We start from the raw sequence: 16,829 nt of genomic DNA, 5'->3' as shown, positions 1-16,829 counted from the left end.
TTTTAAAGTGGTAGGAATTTGAAATATCAAATACTGCATTTTAACAGTGTTTGCTGATTTTTTTATTTGAAAATATATTAGTTTGAAGTATTGGGTCTTTTAAAATACTTCCCTTTATTTCTGCTGTGTGTTGGTGAATTACAATTTAAATTTTGGTGAATTATAGTTTAGATTTTAATGCTTAATTATGCCCTTTCAACTTTAGAAAGATTTTTTTTTTGGGGGGGGGTCCAGTCATGGGCCTGAACTCTGGGCTTGGGCACTGTCCCTCAGCTCTTCAGCTCAAGGCTAGCGCTCTACCACTTGAGCCACAGCACCACTTTTGGCTTTTTTTTTTTTTCTGCTTATGTGGTGCTGAGGAATGGAACCCAGGGCCTCATGCATGCAAGGCAAGCGCTCTACTACTGAGCCACCTTCCCAGCAGATTTAGATGTTTTTATCACCCTGGAGCTGAAGAATGCTTTAAGCAATCTTCTATCTAAAACATCACAGAAAACTATAGTAATTATCTATATGATTTTTTTTTTAGGCTAGAAAAAAGAGCTTGCCTTGCAGCAAGCTTAGTGCTATCAAAAATATTTAAGGATACAATTATACTGGAAGCTATGATGTTAGAGCATGAGTGTGAGGACCTAGATGCACCCTATCTTCGCTTTTCACATTCTTTTTTAAAAAGTTGTCTATAGGGGGAAAATAACCCTCCTTCCATTCCCTCCATTCATTTGGTTCAAAAGCAGGTAAGAATTTGTGGAAATTATGTTCTGTATCACCAAAATCTAAGAGGAATTTATTATAAAAATTATACTTTATCCTTCTAGTAGGCTTTATTAATTTATTTAAAGATAATCTGTGTAGTGTAAACTGGTCTAGAACTTGTTATATAACCCGCGCTATTTTGAACTCAGAAATCTTCCTGCCTCCACGTAACCTCCTATTCACTAAGTTCTGGGATTACCAGCATATACCACCATGCCTAATCTTTCAGATAATTTTGAAAATGGTCTTACAGAACATAGCTCCTTGGAGAAGCAGCTCCAGCAGACCAACATCTCCTTTAGAAACAACCACAATCAGATTTAAGCAGTGTATTCAAAGTCTGTTGTAGAATGCAAGGGTGATGTTTTACACATTAAGGTGAAAAATACTCACTTTAAAGTAGGAAAACTCAAGTTTTAAGTAGTTTTGATGCCAGTCATGTGCATACTGCAAATGAGTAATTTATTCTCCACTTCTTTGCACAAACAGAATAGCCCTGTCTTTTTTGTAGTGATGGTGATGATAATGCTTTGAAGCCATACGCATGATGTTTTAACCCTACATGTCCTCATGTATTTGAGCATCCTTGAAAAATCAAATGATAAAGTATGTCTAGGGTAATAAACAGCTTTTTCTTACGTTTTGTCAGTTATTTATAGCATCAAATGTATAGTGACAGTCTTTATGCATCATTTATTGTATGTTCAGAAGCAAATTTATGATACTATATTAAAATAAACATTGTGAAAAATTGCCATGTTTTCCAAAATGACTGAAGAAAAACAGAGATATAGCAGAGATTATATTTAAAAGGATACTTTTTTTTGAAGGGAGAATTCTAACAGTATATAGCATTTGTTAAGATTAAAATCTCTTGTAATTATTATCCACGGTGAAAATATATATGTACATATTATCTATGTATACAATGTGACTTATTCCTTTTATAGCTGAGATGCAGTTGTGGTATAGACACTTAATAAAGCAACATAGATGAGTTAACCAAAAACCAATGAGTCACAAAAACTGAATGTTGAATGAAAAATCTTTTGAGGATGGTACTGAGGATTGAAAGTTTGTTCATGCTAATCTATATAGCAGTTCTTTACTATTAATAACAAAAAGCATTTTTCAATACCTTAAGGGTAGTGGGTATTTTTTTAAGGATTCCTTTTTTTAAATGATTAAGTAGTAGATGAACAAAGAGGTTACAATTCCATGTCAGAGTATGAATGCAATGCATCTTGGTCAGTGTGACCTCTTCCATTGTTCTCCCATTTTCTCCCTCACACGTCTCCCCTCAAGTAGCATACTTCAATTTTTATATAGTGCATATTGAATGTAATTTTTAAAAAATATTTTTGTGAAAATACCATACAGAGGGGTGACAATTACATGGGCAAGATAATGAGTACATTTCTTATCAAGCATTGTTGCCTCCTCCTTTGTTTCCTCTTCCCATCCCTGAATGTAATTATTGATTGCATTTGCTCACCCTCACTCCATTCAGGTGCTTCCTCTCTCCTTCAGTACCTTTCCCCTAAAACATGTTTCTGCTTCCTGTTATTCATTTTGTTAAATAATTCATTAGTTGTTCAAAGGACTAAGATTTTGGGCTCTTCCCGTAAGTATTCTATCCTATATCTTTTTTTGTGTCAATATAAACTTTGCATATGTTTTCATGTGTTTGTATTTTAGATCCAGTTTCCACATATGAAAGAGAAAACATACTTGTTTGTCTCTCTGAGCCTGACTTGATTTAATTTTTTTGTAGATCAGCCATTTATACACCTAATTGATGAGTACCATTCCATTGTCTATATGTACCACATTTTTTGATCCACTCATCCATTATAGGTCATATAGGCTGTACCCATAATTTGGCTGTTGCGAATAGTATGGCAATGTACATAGATACACAATTGATTTACTGTATCCTGACTTGCAACATAGTGGTGAATTTTATTCAGCTGCATAGAATAAAAAAAAATCAAGTTGATTTTCCTCATATAGAAAGAATCTTAGGCAAACTCAAGACACCATGAAAATGGTGGTTTTCAGGGTTTCCTTTGGAAATAATGTTCTATAATTAGACAAGAGGGGTGCTGAGAAATTCTGTGAACATATTAAAAACTGTTGGTTATTCGCTTAAAAAGAATCTTAGGCAATATTCCATGATACTTTTCTGTGTTAAAGAGTTTTAACTTTATCCTAAAAGCACAAAAAAAACCTCAACAAATTGTAAGCATGAGTTAGTTAGGTGGGAGATTCCTACACTCCTTCAAAAATCATTTTGAAAGAGAAAATTGTTAAATAATGGTATTGAAAAAGTTACTCAATCTCTTTACAAAAGGAATTCAAAGTAAGTTTATTGAAAAAAGTAAAAATGGCTGCAATGCTTGATAAGAAATGTACGCATTATCCTGCCCATGTAATTGTAACCCCTCTGTACAGTATGTTCACAAAAAAAAATAAAATAAAATAAAATGAAAAAAAAAAGAAGAAAGTAAAAATGCTAGATGGGTCCTCTACCATTGAGCTATATTTTTAATCCTAAACAAGAACTTTTCCAGAACACTAGGAAAAAATCAGAATAAAACATGCATATATTTATCTCCACAAAATAAAAACTAATACATATTACAAATGAAATTAAGACTCATTATTGGTCCAAATACACATTTTGATAGGATGATAAATTAGTATGACTTCTAGGACTAACAGTAGTCATTTAATTTTTTTTTTTTAATAGCTGAGAGCCTGTGGTTCACACCTGTAACTTAGCTACTAAGGAGTCTGATATCTGGATAATTGTGGGTTAAAGCAGCTTGGGCAGTAAAGCCTGCAAGACTCCATTACAAATAAACAACACTAAAAAGTTGGGCTGAAGGCTGACTCCAGTGGTAAGAGCACCAGTTAAGCAAGCAAGACCAAAGACCTAAGCCAGGTGCCAGTGGCTGACACCTATAATCCTAGCTACTCTGGAGGCTGAGATCTGAGGATCGTGGTTTGAAGCCAGCCCAGGCAGGAAAGTTTGTGAGACTCTTATCTCCAATTAATCACAGAAAAAGCTGGAAGTTGTACTGTGGCTCAAGTGGTAGAGTGCTAGTCTTGAACAAAAGGAGCCTCTCGACAGCTCCTGGGCCCAGAGTTCAAGTCCCAGAACTAGCGCAAAACAAAGACAAAATCCTGAGTTTCCACCTTGGCACTGGAAAACTCTTTAGGTTCAGGATGTAACTCAATGGTAGATAACTTGTCTACTCTGTACATGGCCTGGGTGCAATCCCTACCACTATAAGCTAAACAAACATTAAAATATATGTATATTTATACAGTTATTCAGTCAATTACCTTCATGAGCTAATGAGTGTAAATACATAACTAAGTGGATTTTTCACTTCATTGGAGCTCAGTAACAGATTGATTGCCTAGTTTGTATTCTTAACAAGCAAAAACAAAAATGATAAATGTCCAAAAGTATGGGATTAGCTAAGTTTGTAGGTTCATAGAATAGCATATTTGTGGCCATTAGAAATGGCATTGTGGCATGATATAAATATACTTATATCTTAGTGAAAAACAGCTTATAAATGTATATATGATCCGGTTTTTCTTAAAACAAATATAAATAAATTAGGAAAACAACAAAATCTAAAATGCTTCTCTCTGGTAGGATTATCTAAGTTTTCATGTTCATTTTTTAACATAATAAACAGTTAATATTTGCACCTTTATATTTAAAGTGGATTTTTGTGAACAAAACATGTAGCTGGGGAAATGGCACTGTAGCTCAAGTGGTAGAGCGCTCGCCTTGAGCTGAAGAGCTGAGGGACAGCGCCCAGGCCCAGAGTTCAAGCCCCACGACCGACCAAAAAAAAAAAAAGAAATGTACTCATTATCTTAGCCGGGCGCTGGTGGCTCACGCCTGTAATCCTAGCTACTCAGGAGGCTGAGATCTGAGGATCGCGGTTCAAAGCCAGCCCGGGCAGGAGAGACCGTGAGACTCCTATCTCCAATAAACCACCAGAAAACCGGAAGTGGCGCTGTAGCTCAAGTGGTAGAGCGCTTGCCTTGAGCTGAAGAGCTGAGGAACAGCGCCCAGGCTCAGAGTTCAAGCCCCACGACCAACCAAAAAAAACCCAAAAAACATGTAGCTGGGTCTTTTTAAAAACTTACTTTTTACTCTTTAAATTAAAGCATCTTTCAGAATATTAACAAAGTAATTATTTACTTTTATTAATTGCAAACTATTTGTTAGTATCTATAACTTTTGCTTTTGCTCTGTGTTCTTTTTTTACTAGACATGTACTACTGAAACTGTACCCGTATCCCTTTTATTTTTCATATAGGTGTCATTTTCTCTCAAAGCAGATCAAATACAGTTTTTCTACCTATAATTTCCTATGTATCTGGGCTTATAAATGTACATATTGCTTGGCCCTGTACTTAATGAACATTTTTATGATACATTTTTTAGCCTTTTTTAGCATATCAGTTAATTGTATTTTGGTGGTTGCTTCAGAGTTTGCAACACACCTTTATGACCAATCCAGGCTCAAGTGACACTGGACTGCTTTACTGGTAGTGTGTGTACTTTATAATGACAAAATAATTATATTTCTATCTATCCCTTTTTATCATTACAGTTATTTATTTCACTTATAAAATATTCATAAACATATACATATGTGAATATGTCATTAAAATAACATTCCGTTATTTGAAATATATATATATATTTGTTAGATCAATTAAGACTAAGAAAAATAAGTGTTTTTATAGAAAGAATCTGAAAGCATAACTCCCCTGAACAACTAGTACTGTTTATCAAAACAAATACCAGGAAGTGGAAACATGATTTAGGGGTGTAAAAGGAACAAAGGGAGGAAAAGTAATCAAATGTTATTATATTTAGTGTACATTATATTAAAAATGAACTATGTAACTTGAGGGTAGGGACGGGAAGGGGAAAATGGGGAGAACGAAAGAAGGGTGACATTGATCAAGATACGTTGTACTTATAACCTGACATATGGAATTGTAACCCCTTTGTGCAACTACTTAATAACAATGATAATTTAAAAATAAGGTATTTTGCTGACCTTTATTCAGTCTTTGGTTTCCTTTCTTTCCTTATATAGATTTGAATTTCTTTCCTGTATGGTTTTATTTCTCTGTGAAGAACTTCTTTTAACATTCTTGCAAGCTAAATTCATTGACAAAAGCCCTTTTCTGAGAAAGTCTCTTTACTACTACTTCTTTAGTTTTGAAAATTAATTTCCTTGGGTCCAGAATTCTGGGTGTTGGAGTTTTGGTTTGTTTTCCTCTCAACTTTTAAATATTCCATTCCATCTTCTTGTTTGCATGATTTTTGAGTAGAATAGATGAAAGTCTTGTAAATATATAGGTGAAGTAGTTTCCTTGGGCCCCTCCTCTTTCAAGATGTTTTTTATCTTTTATTATCTCTTCTCTGGGGACTGAACTCATAACCTTGTGCATAGTAAGCATGTACTATTCTACAGAATTACAGCTCCAACCCTCTGTTCTTGTTTCTCCTACTACTTTTGTAGTAGGTTTCATGCCTTTCATTCATGTTTTTTTTAAATCCATTTTCAATTGATAATAGGTGCTGGAAAGGGGAGTGGTGGGGTCAAGGGGAAGGGTAGATGATGAAGAAAAGGAGGGAAAAAAGCAGTAAAAATCAATATATATCTACAAAATTAAGAAAAGTAAAATAGGAAAAGAAATGAGGGAAAGGGGTAGGTTGGAGGGATGGGTAAGAATGTGGAAAAGACTGACATTGATTAAGATACTGTATTTATAAACTGCTTTATTGAATGACAACTCCTTAAAGATAATAAAAATATTAGAAAAAGAAAAATGTAAGATTTTATGATTAGTATACTAAGTATTTTTAAAAGTCTAAGAAAATAAAATTTTAACTATTGTTTTAGCTAGTTGGTTGTTTTCTTTCTTCCTTTTTTTTTGGCGGGGGGTGGGGGGGCGTCCAGTCGTGGGGCCTGAACTCTGGGCCTGGGCACTGTCCCTCAGCTCTTCAGGTCAAGGCTAGTGCTTTACCACTTGAGCCACAGTGCCACTTCCGGCTTTTTGCTTTTTGCTTATGTGGTGCTGAGGAATTGAACCCAGGGCCTCATGCATGTAAGGCAAGCACTCTACCACTGAGCCACCTTCCCAGCCCCCTTCCTTTTTTTTTTTTTTTGTGCCACTATTTGGGATTGAGCTCAGGACCTTGCACTCTGGCTCAGTTCCTTTGCTCTGAGTAGATACTCTACCATTTGAGTCACACCTCCATTTCCAGCTTTTTGCTGATTTATTGGAAATAGTAGTCTCTCTGATTTGTTTACTTTGCCTGGCTTCTAATCATTATTCTCAAATTTTAGCCTGCTGTGTAGCCAGAAGTAGATAGTCATGAATTATCAACACTTGACATAGTTGATAAGTTTTGAGTGTTTTTTAAAATTTTATTTATATATATATATGTATTTTTCTATGGTGAATTTATTAATATAATCAGAAAAGGCATAGCATAAAAAACAGAGCACCCTTATTGAACCATAGAAAACAAAATTTTGTATAAATGAAACTAGAGATCATTTGACAAGAATGTAAATGGTATTCTCCTTAGAGATGGTAAGGCTTTTGAATTTAAGAAGAAATGCAAGTGGAGATAGAAAGACGGGTCCAGAGTTTGGAGAGATTTAGGAGAGCCAATTTGGTTTGGTGAGTCCTAGAATAACAGGCTTAATGACTGTTGGTTGGCACAATTCAGTGAGATGAAAACTTAAGGGGAGAAACCGCTTAAGAGATAGAGATATTATCAGCTTGGCTATTTTTCATTTATGACACTGAAAATGAAGAGGGGGCTTTTGAATGCCTATATGGTGAAGTGTGTCTATTGAAGATTTAGAAGTAATTATTCGCATCCTGACTTTAAGAGTGACATATTCTTATATATCAGGTCTTTTTCAAGCCAATAGACCACTATGTTTCTTTTTTTGGGGGTGGGGGGTCCGGTTGTGGGGCCTGAACTCTGGGCCTGGGGGCTGTCCCTCAGCTCTTCAGCTCAAGGCTAACGCTCTACCACTTGAGCCACAGCGCCACTTCCAGCTTTTTTCTTTTTGCTTATGTGGCTGAGAATCGAACCCAGGGCCTCAGGCATGCAAGGCAAGCGCTCTATCACTGAGCCACCTTCCTAGCCCCTGACCACTATGTTTCTATTAGTACATCTAGTAGAAACTAATTTTTAAAATCTGCTAATTTGGTTGAACATTTAATATTTAAAAAAAAAATGGAGGGGTTGATATAAACTGTCTTTTAGTAATTTTTGTAGTGAACAAAATTTGTACACTTTCAATGGACAAAAAGTATAAAGTCACTTTTTTTTCTCCTTTCCAATTTGGACATCCTCTAACAGGTTTTAGATCTTTGACCTAATACTTTAACTTGTATTTTTGTATTATCTACAATTTCCTTCTAAGAAAGTTGAGGTTTTTGATTTGGAATTTTTGAAGAGGAAAGTTCAGTGTTATTCTAGAACCAGTATAGTAATTTTAGCAATGCTTATTAATAAATATCTGAACAAAATTTAAAATTTTTATTCTTTATGCACTTCATTTGATTCTTTCTTACATTTGTATTACCAAATTCTCTTCCATCCAACCATCTAAGTTGGTTATTTTAGCTGATATGGTTTCTAATTAAGTCTTTGTGGTTGAGAGAGTTCCCTATGGTCTGTCTACTTTAGCATTTAATTGCTCCATGAATTTCAAATTAAATTCTGTACTATTCCATTTTGGTCTGTTGATGAAGCAAAGATCTTACCAACATGGCCTGAGAAATATTTCACTTGTGACAGTTCAAAGGACCAGCATCACAATATTGAAAAAAGTTGGAAATGTTTGACTTCCAGAATGACTTTTTATCACTTTAGAATAAAGTTTAAAGTGTTATCACAGAACTAAGTTGGAAAAAAATACAAGACACATGGTGGAATAGATAAAGCAAAATTATTGGCCTTGATATTGTATTACCAAATTATTTTTGTTTCAGAAAGGCTGAAGTCTTGAGAATTTCTGGGTGGAATTTGTATGAAAAGTACTGGGAAACACCTCTCTGTTAGGTACAGTATAAGCTGTTCTTGCATTGGGGTGTCAAGTTGGATTAAGAAACTTGTAAGCCAGGTGTGGGTGGCTCATGCCTGTAACCATAGCTACTCAGGAAGCTGAGATCTGAGGATCTAAGATAGCTACTCAGGAAGCTGAGATCTGAGGATCTAAGTTCAAAGTCAGCCCACACAGGAAAGTCTGTGATACTTACTTCCAGTTAACACCCAGGAAACAGAAGTGGACTGTGGCTCAAAGTAGTAGAGTGCTAGCTGTGAGTGAAAAAGCTCAGGAACAGCTCCAAGGCCCTGAATTCAAGCCCCATGACTGACATTTAAAAAAAAAAAGGAAATTTTAAAGTGACTTCAAACTCTACATAATCTCATTTGACAAGTTTGTTTCCTGAGTCAGCAGAGAATATTAGCATTTACATATAGAATTGAGTATTAACTTTTTATATTGTGAAATGATTTATATAATCATGATATTTGTTATAATCTTAAGATCCTAAGATCTAGTAACTGAAATTTTGAAGGCCAGCATTAATTTTGTAACAGACTTAGAATGCTGATTAGAATTTTAATCACCTATTTATCTTCTGTTGCTCTGAGTCAGTGAAACACCAGAAAATTTCTGATGAACAAGAACAAGGACTTGAATAGACTGAAGCATTCAATTCAGAGATTCTAAAAGGGTGTGTAGGTGTGTACTACAAACCTTGATTTATTATCAGGTACTTAACTGTGTTTATGGTGGTGTCAAAACAGAGCATCTAACCACATAAAACAATGACGTGGCTTTGTTGATGACAATACACTTCTAGAGAATTCCAGTAGAATCAATCCCAATCTTCTTGTTTTCCTCTTCTCTTGACTACTTCTTCCTTCTCCTTTTTTCTTTCTTCTTTTTCTGAGACAGGGCTTCAGGAGTTCAAGCCTGTAGCCCAAGCTTGTCTTGAACCTCCTCTATGTACCCACCCTAGACTAGCCTTGAACTTAGAGAACTCACAATCCTTCCACCTCAGCCTCCTAAGTACTAAGATAAAAGTGTGAACTATCATCTTCACTCCTGGCTTCAGACAAACTTGATAAGGCTTCAGAACTACTAAATTGAAGAGCTTAGGTCAATGTGAGTTGTGTAAACTTTGTCAGGAAAGTTGTTTAAAGATAGGATGACATAGTAACCTTATTGGAGAAGGTTAAAAATATAGGTAATATAGCTGGACGCCATGGCTCACGCCTGTAATCCTAGCTACTTAGGAGGCTGAGATCTGAGGATTGCATTCAAAGCCAGCCTGGGTAGGAAAGTCCGTGAAACTTTTATCTCCAATAAACCACTCAGAAAACCAGAAGTGGAAGTGGCGCTGTTGCTCAAGTGGTAGAGCGCTCGCCTTGAGCTGAAGAGCTGAGGGACAGTGCCCAGGCCCAGAGTTCAAGCCCTACAACCGACAAAAAAAAAAAAAAAAAAAAAAAAAAAAATATATATATATATATATGTAATATATGAAAAAGGTTATGTTTTAAAATATACTCTTAAAATGACATTGATAGAATCTAAAACAAAGTATTAATAGTAATAACTGAAAGCAAATACTTTGGATGATGTGCATTTGTCATAGCTTTCCTACTGAGTATTTCTACTAAACCTATGATTTTACTGTTTTTACCTCTGCATGGAAATACAGGTAAGTCTAGCATTCTCCCTAGGTGGAAGCCCCGATAAGATACCCTCATTTTGTAAAGTTGAGCCTCCAGAGTTGTATCATCAGAAAAAGGTTTACATTTCAATACTTGAGTACTAGTCTTTTTAATATACTCTTAGAAAATGAGAAGTGTGCATGAAGCACAGTTACTCAAGAAAAGCACTTGTGCTATTATTTGAGCTGTAAATTTAAGTAGTCAGTCCTCCCCCACCCCCCATCTTGGAATGTGTTATAATAAAAAAAAGATTGATAGACAAACTAGATATTTAGCATTGGTAGACTTTAAAAAATATTAAACAGGACTGGGAAGGTGGCTCAGTGGTATAGCGCTTGCCTTGCATGCAAGAGGCCCTGGGTTTGATTCCTCAGCACCACATAAGCAAAAAGCAAAAATCCACAAGTGGCACTGTGGCTCAAGTGGTAGAGCACTAGCCTTGAGCTGAAGAGCTGAAGGACAGCGCCCAGGCCCAGAGTTCAGGCCCCATGACCGGACCCAAAAAAGAATAAACTAAAAAATATGAAACAAAGTAAATTATCATTTAAAAAAGTAAGCAACTGAAATTATGGATTGTGTCTGACGAATTTTAGGTTTTCGATGGAAAATTATAATTCTGGAAAACTTAAACCCACCTTCTTTTAGCTTGACAGTTTTACAGTGTTTATTCTGATAGACTAGAAAGTGATGTTAAAATGAATATAATGACTTTGTCAATATCTGTATAATTCAGAGAATCAGTATTTTCCAAATGACCAAAGTATAAGATTATAAAATTATGCATGTTTAAAAGATTTATTCAATATGCATGATAGAACAGTGGATTTTACTTTAACAGAGCTTAAAAACTGATTGGCAAGATTCTGATTATATATTATCATTAACCTTTTAAGAAACTACTATTTGAAGAGTTTTGGCATAGTATCAAATATGAAGAGCAAAGATTATCTGAAAGTTATTTAAATATTCCTGCCTTTTTCAGCTCTTTATCTGTTAGATATCTGTGGGTTTGTTCATATGCTTTTTTTTTTTTTCTTTTGTCAGTCATGGGGTTTGAACTTTGAGCCTAGGCACTGAATTCTGAGTTCTTCAGCTCAAGGCTAGTACTCTACCATTTGGAGCCGCAGTGCCACTTCAGGTTTTCTGGTAGTTAATTGGAGATAAGAGTCTCACAGTCTTTCCTTGCCTGGGCTGGCTTTGAACTGCACTTATATTGAAACTGACATTAGAATTAATTTACAAGAACTTAGGCCTAAATTTTTTACTGAATATGTGTCATCCCCTGATCATCTTTCAAGATTTTATTGAAGGAATGTTATAACAATATGATTTTGGAAAACAGACACAACTGAATTTGAAACAATGTGCAGTGTCTATACTTTATCTACTCCAAAGCACAATACTTAACTATCTTTTATGTCTCTATATGCTACATTGTAATCACATAGACTTTCGTCTTTTGTGTAAGTAACATTATGTGTGAAACACCTCTTAGACTTTAATAAAATGGTTAAAGTTAAAAATTAGACTGTTAACAAAATTGTATGTATACATAAACCACCTTTCTGCAGTTATACAACAGAAACACTTTTGAGTTTAATTCTGGATTCTTTCAGTGATATGACCAGCAATATCAGCAATACTGGTACCAAGAGGATAACTTAGTTTTGAAAGTCTCTGTAAATCTTCTTAAATTCTCTTGTGTACACTATCTCACTTTTAACTTTCTGCAATTACCTCCTTTTTTTCCATGACACAATTATTTAAAAAGAGGAGTTGAAAAGATCATTAAGTTTCTTCCTATGTACAAAAGCAGGGCTAGGAATGTGGCTTAGTGGTCGAGGGCTTGCCTAGCATGCATGAAGCCCTGGGTTCAATTCCTCAGTCAGAAAAAGCCAGAAGTGGCACTTTGGCTCAAGTGGTAGAGGCTAGTCTTGAGCAAAAGAAGCTCAGGGATAGTGCCCAGGCCCTGAGTTCAGGCTCCTAGACTGGGAAGGAAGGAAGGAAGGAAGAACGGAAGGAAGAAAGGAAGGAGGGAGGGGGGGGGGAGAGAGGGAGGAAGGAAGGAAGGAAGGAAGGGAAAGCTTCTAAAATAGAAACCTGTCAGTTAATCCTAATATTTTCAGAAAATCAAAAAAATGAAACTATAACATTTAGTATTGCCTCAAAAAATAGCTGTTTAGCTTTTTTTATTTATATTTCTGAAAAACTCTCCATGAAACATTCTCAACAAAATCTTTGCCTTCAAAGAATATGATAAAAGTTAAAAGAAATGTAAGAGGAAAGCATATCTTTTGTAATGATTTCTAAAAAGTGTTTTGTACTTTGACATATAAAAGGATCATCAGTTTGTCATAATTTATACATCAAAATTATGCTCATTGACAGAGAAAATGTATTTTTACCTGTTTTTATTGCTACCTCATAAATCACGGTGAGGATATTTTGGAGGTAGATATTCATTATATAGGCACAGAAGGAAATGAGGTCTCATTCAAGAATTTTTAACAATAGAGCTACATTACTTAAACATCTTGCATTCAACTGTGTAGTTATCAGTTTTCCTCATTTCAAGACTTATGATCCTGGTTGGGTTATTTGTAACATTAATGCAATAAGCCAGATAAGATAAAATTAATAGAGACAGCTGGACACTGATGGCTCACTGTTGTAATTCTAGCTATTCAAGAGAGTGAAATCTTTGGGTCAAGGTTCAAAGCCAGCATAAGCAGAAATGTCCAGAAGATTCTTATCTTCAATCAACTAGCAAAAGCCAGAAGTAGTAGTGGTATAGCTTAAGTGGTAGAAAGCTAGCTTTGAATGGGAGAAAAAAAAGCCAACTGAGAGTTCGAGTTCCTGAGTTCAACCTTCAGTATTGTCAAACTTATATAAAACAAACAACCCTATTCTATTTATTGAATACCTATTATAGGCTAAATACTATATATTTTCATGTATTATCCCAAGCATTTCTCTGATATATTCTGAGATGGGAATTATTTAGTCATAAGATGTACATATTTTCAATTTTATAAGGTATTATCTGTTTCCTAAAGTGTCTATGAACTGAAACTCTAGCAGAGTTTGCATTGTTTTTCATTCTTATCAGTACTTGCTATCATCCAACTTTTTTTGTTGTTGTTGTTGGTTGTGGGGCTTGAACTCTGGGCTTGGGCGCTGTCCTTCAGCTCTTCAGCTCAAGGCAAGCGCTCTACTGCTTGAGCCACTGCGCCACTTCCAGTTTTTCAGTGATTTATTGGAGATGAGAGTCTCACAGCCTTTCCTGCCTGGGCTGACTTTGAACCGTGATCCAGTTCTCAGCTTCCTGAGTAGCTAGGATTACAAGTGTGAGCCACTGGCACCCAGTTATCATCCAACTTTTAAAAATATTTGCCAATCTTAAGAGTATGAAGCCAAGACTTAGATTCATAAAGAAATCTGCTAGAGTAAATAAGCGCTAGTGCTGTGTTGTAACACAGGTATGGTTTATATTAATTATAATAGGCTGGATTCAAAGAAATAACAATGAGGAGTAGTTATAAAAAATGAAAATTGGATTTTTGTTATATTTCGATAATTTTATTTTATTTTATTATCTTTTTTTGGGGGGGGGGTCCGGTCGTGGGGCCTGAACTCTGGGCCTGGGCGCTGTCCCTCAGCTCTTCAGCTCAAGGCTAGCGCTCTACCACTTGAGCCACAGCGCCACTTCCGGCTTTTTTCTTTCTGCTTATGTGGTGCTAAGGAATTGAACCCAGGGCATCAGGCATGCAAGGTAAGCGCTCTACCACTGAGCCACCTTCCCAGCCCCCCTGATAATTTTATTTAAGGACATTCTTAGGGGAGTTTTGAAAATGCAATTTTAGATTACCTGGATCAAATTTGCCTGGTGTAATTACTGTGTATGCCAAGCTTACTAGAAAATCAAGTGTTTTCCTGATCCCATCATTATTTCTTCTATTTTAGGATAGGGTGGGATCCAGGTGTGTCTACATTTTTAACAAACTAGTTTTGATTTCTTTTCTTTCTTTCTTCTTTTTTTGGTTGCTTTTGGGACTTGATGATTCAGGGCCGGTCCTTGTCTCTGAACATTTTTGTTCAAGGCCAGCTCTCTACCACTTTGAGGCACAGCTCTGTGAGATTTTCCAGGCTGGCTTCAAACTGCAATCCTCAGATCTCAGCCACCTGAATAGCTAGGATTACAGGCATGAGCCACTGGCAACTAGCTAAGAGATTCTTAAACATAAGAGTGTTTATTAAAGATCAGAGAACTACAAGACAGGTGCTGGTGGCTCATGCCTGTAATCCTAGCTACTCAGGAGTCTGAGGTCTGAGGAATGTCCATGAGACTCTTAGCTCCAACTAACCATCAAAAAGTCAGAGGTGGAGCTGTGGCTCAAATGTTAACATAGAGGCACTAGCTGTAAGCACAAAAGCTCAGGGACAGCTCCCAGGCAGAATTCAAGCCCCAGAGCTATCAGAAAAAAGCAAAACAAAATCAACAGCACTCTTAGGAGAAGAACAGAATAACACAATGTCTATATGCATGTGATCATACAAAGTAATGTTTGTTGAAATGAAGTCCAGGAAATGATAGCTAGATATTTTCTATTTTGATGTTTTTTTTTTCTTTTTTGTTTTGTTTGTCTATATGTCTTTTGGAGTGTAAGGGGAGGCACAGAAATGGAGGGACAAAGGGTAAACAAATGCATCAATGGTACCATGTTGAAAATGAACTATACAACTTGTGGGTAGGATAGAAGGGAAAAACTGGGAGAGACTGAGGAAAGGGATGACATTTATCCAAAAGGAAATGTACTCTTTGCTTGACTTATGTAACTAAGCCCTCTGTTTGTTTTTAGCATTTTCAAATAAAGATAATAAATAAAAACAACTACTAAAGAATCTCTGCTTAAGTAGCACAATAAACTATGTTTAGGAATTAATAGATTTATTATCTATTGTTTCAGAGACATTAATTTACCAAATATCTGAAAACACTATTTTTGTCACAAAGCTCAATTCAGCAGAAAAACATTTCTGCATAATTTTTGTTCCAAAACATGAAATTGAGTGACTGTTAATTATCAAAATCTAGCTGCAAACAATGTCCTTAAACTGAACTTTCACAATTATGCTTATTTCCAATGGTTTGATTATTTTGTTATAAAATTAAATAATTGCATTAAAGAATCAGTGTCATACTTTGAGAAAAAGATTTGTTCTTCAAATACTGAAAATAAAATGTGACAATTTGTCTGTCATGCTTGCAAAACAGAGGCTTTAAATCCTATATTATATGTAGAAGTTGTTAGCTATTCTAAGGGTACAATAAGAGATTATTGTTCATATCAGTGTAATAAATTGATACTCCCTCATCATACATTTTCATTTTGCACATTGTCAGAACCTTGGACCTTAATCTTATTCTTTGATTGACAGTAGCGACCAGGGAAAGAACACTTGTATTGTTTGGGATAGTCACATCTGTTCAACTTGATTCAGTTCAGGGTATTTGCATATTCTTAAGTATTTCTTCTGAGAGGGCTTAAATCCTTCTCAAGTGCTTGATGCATTTTTGAAATTCATTCATAAGGTATCTACATGCACTAATAGTTCTTTATAATATTGCTGTACATAATCTGACAGATAAGACCACATTTTAAAACAAAGTACTTTTCAGAGATGGTACATTTTTACTTATTCTGCAGAAGTCTTTTAATATTTTACTTGAATTAGTGTATCCTTATTTTAGGCAAATTTGTCACTGACAGGACAAACTAATATTTACCAAATAATAATTCCAATGTTATTGGTAGCCTTACCTGTTTTGGTTGAAGAACAGTAATTTCTTAGAAAATATTGCAAAAAAAAGTGAATGGTTCTACTTTAGCCTCTCCTTATTTCCTGACTTGTGCAAGGTCATACTGCTTACAAATTAAGCCTTAAATGTTGCTTTTACCAACCATATCAATCAACTTTAAATAATAATAGTGTATGACCTCAGATCTACGTAATTACAGTTTATCCTACATCTAAGAATTTCCCCTCACTATTAGAATACAAAGATTATGTCTTGTCATTGTACTCTCCAGCATTTACAGGGAATCTTGTACATAATTAATGTCTAGTCTTTATTTTTCTGTCTTGTTCTGATGGACTGTTATTGTAAAAAAAATTATAAAACACAGCGGCTTTATTAGTGGGATGTTTAATCACCTTGGTAGCAAACAGATTTCATTTTGTGTTCTATTCC

At 35.3% G+C, this 16,829-nt stretch overlaps 1 protein-coding gene across 5 annotated transcripts in view; it reads left to right on the top strand.

Annotated features, from left to right (window-relative positions):
- The window catches only part of Ehbp1 (EH domain binding protein 1), a 285,025-nt gene that overhangs the window by 98,061 nt on the left and 170,135 nt on the right, over window positions 1–16,829 (top strand). The gene's annotated exons all lie outside the window — the stretch shown is intronic.

This window comes from Dipodomys spectabilis, unplaced genomic scaffold (assembly GCF_019054845.1).
Source record: "Dipodomys spectabilis isolate Male_0828 unplaced genomic scaffold, ASM1905484v1 ptg000141l, whole genome shotgun sequence".
NCBI classification, from domain to species: Eukaryota; Metazoa; Chordata; class Mammalia; order Rodentia; family Heteromyidae; genus Dipodomys; species Dipodomys spectabilis.
Note: the sequence above shows the minus strand (reverse complement) of the source record. Positions and strands in the feature narration are given on the sequence as shown.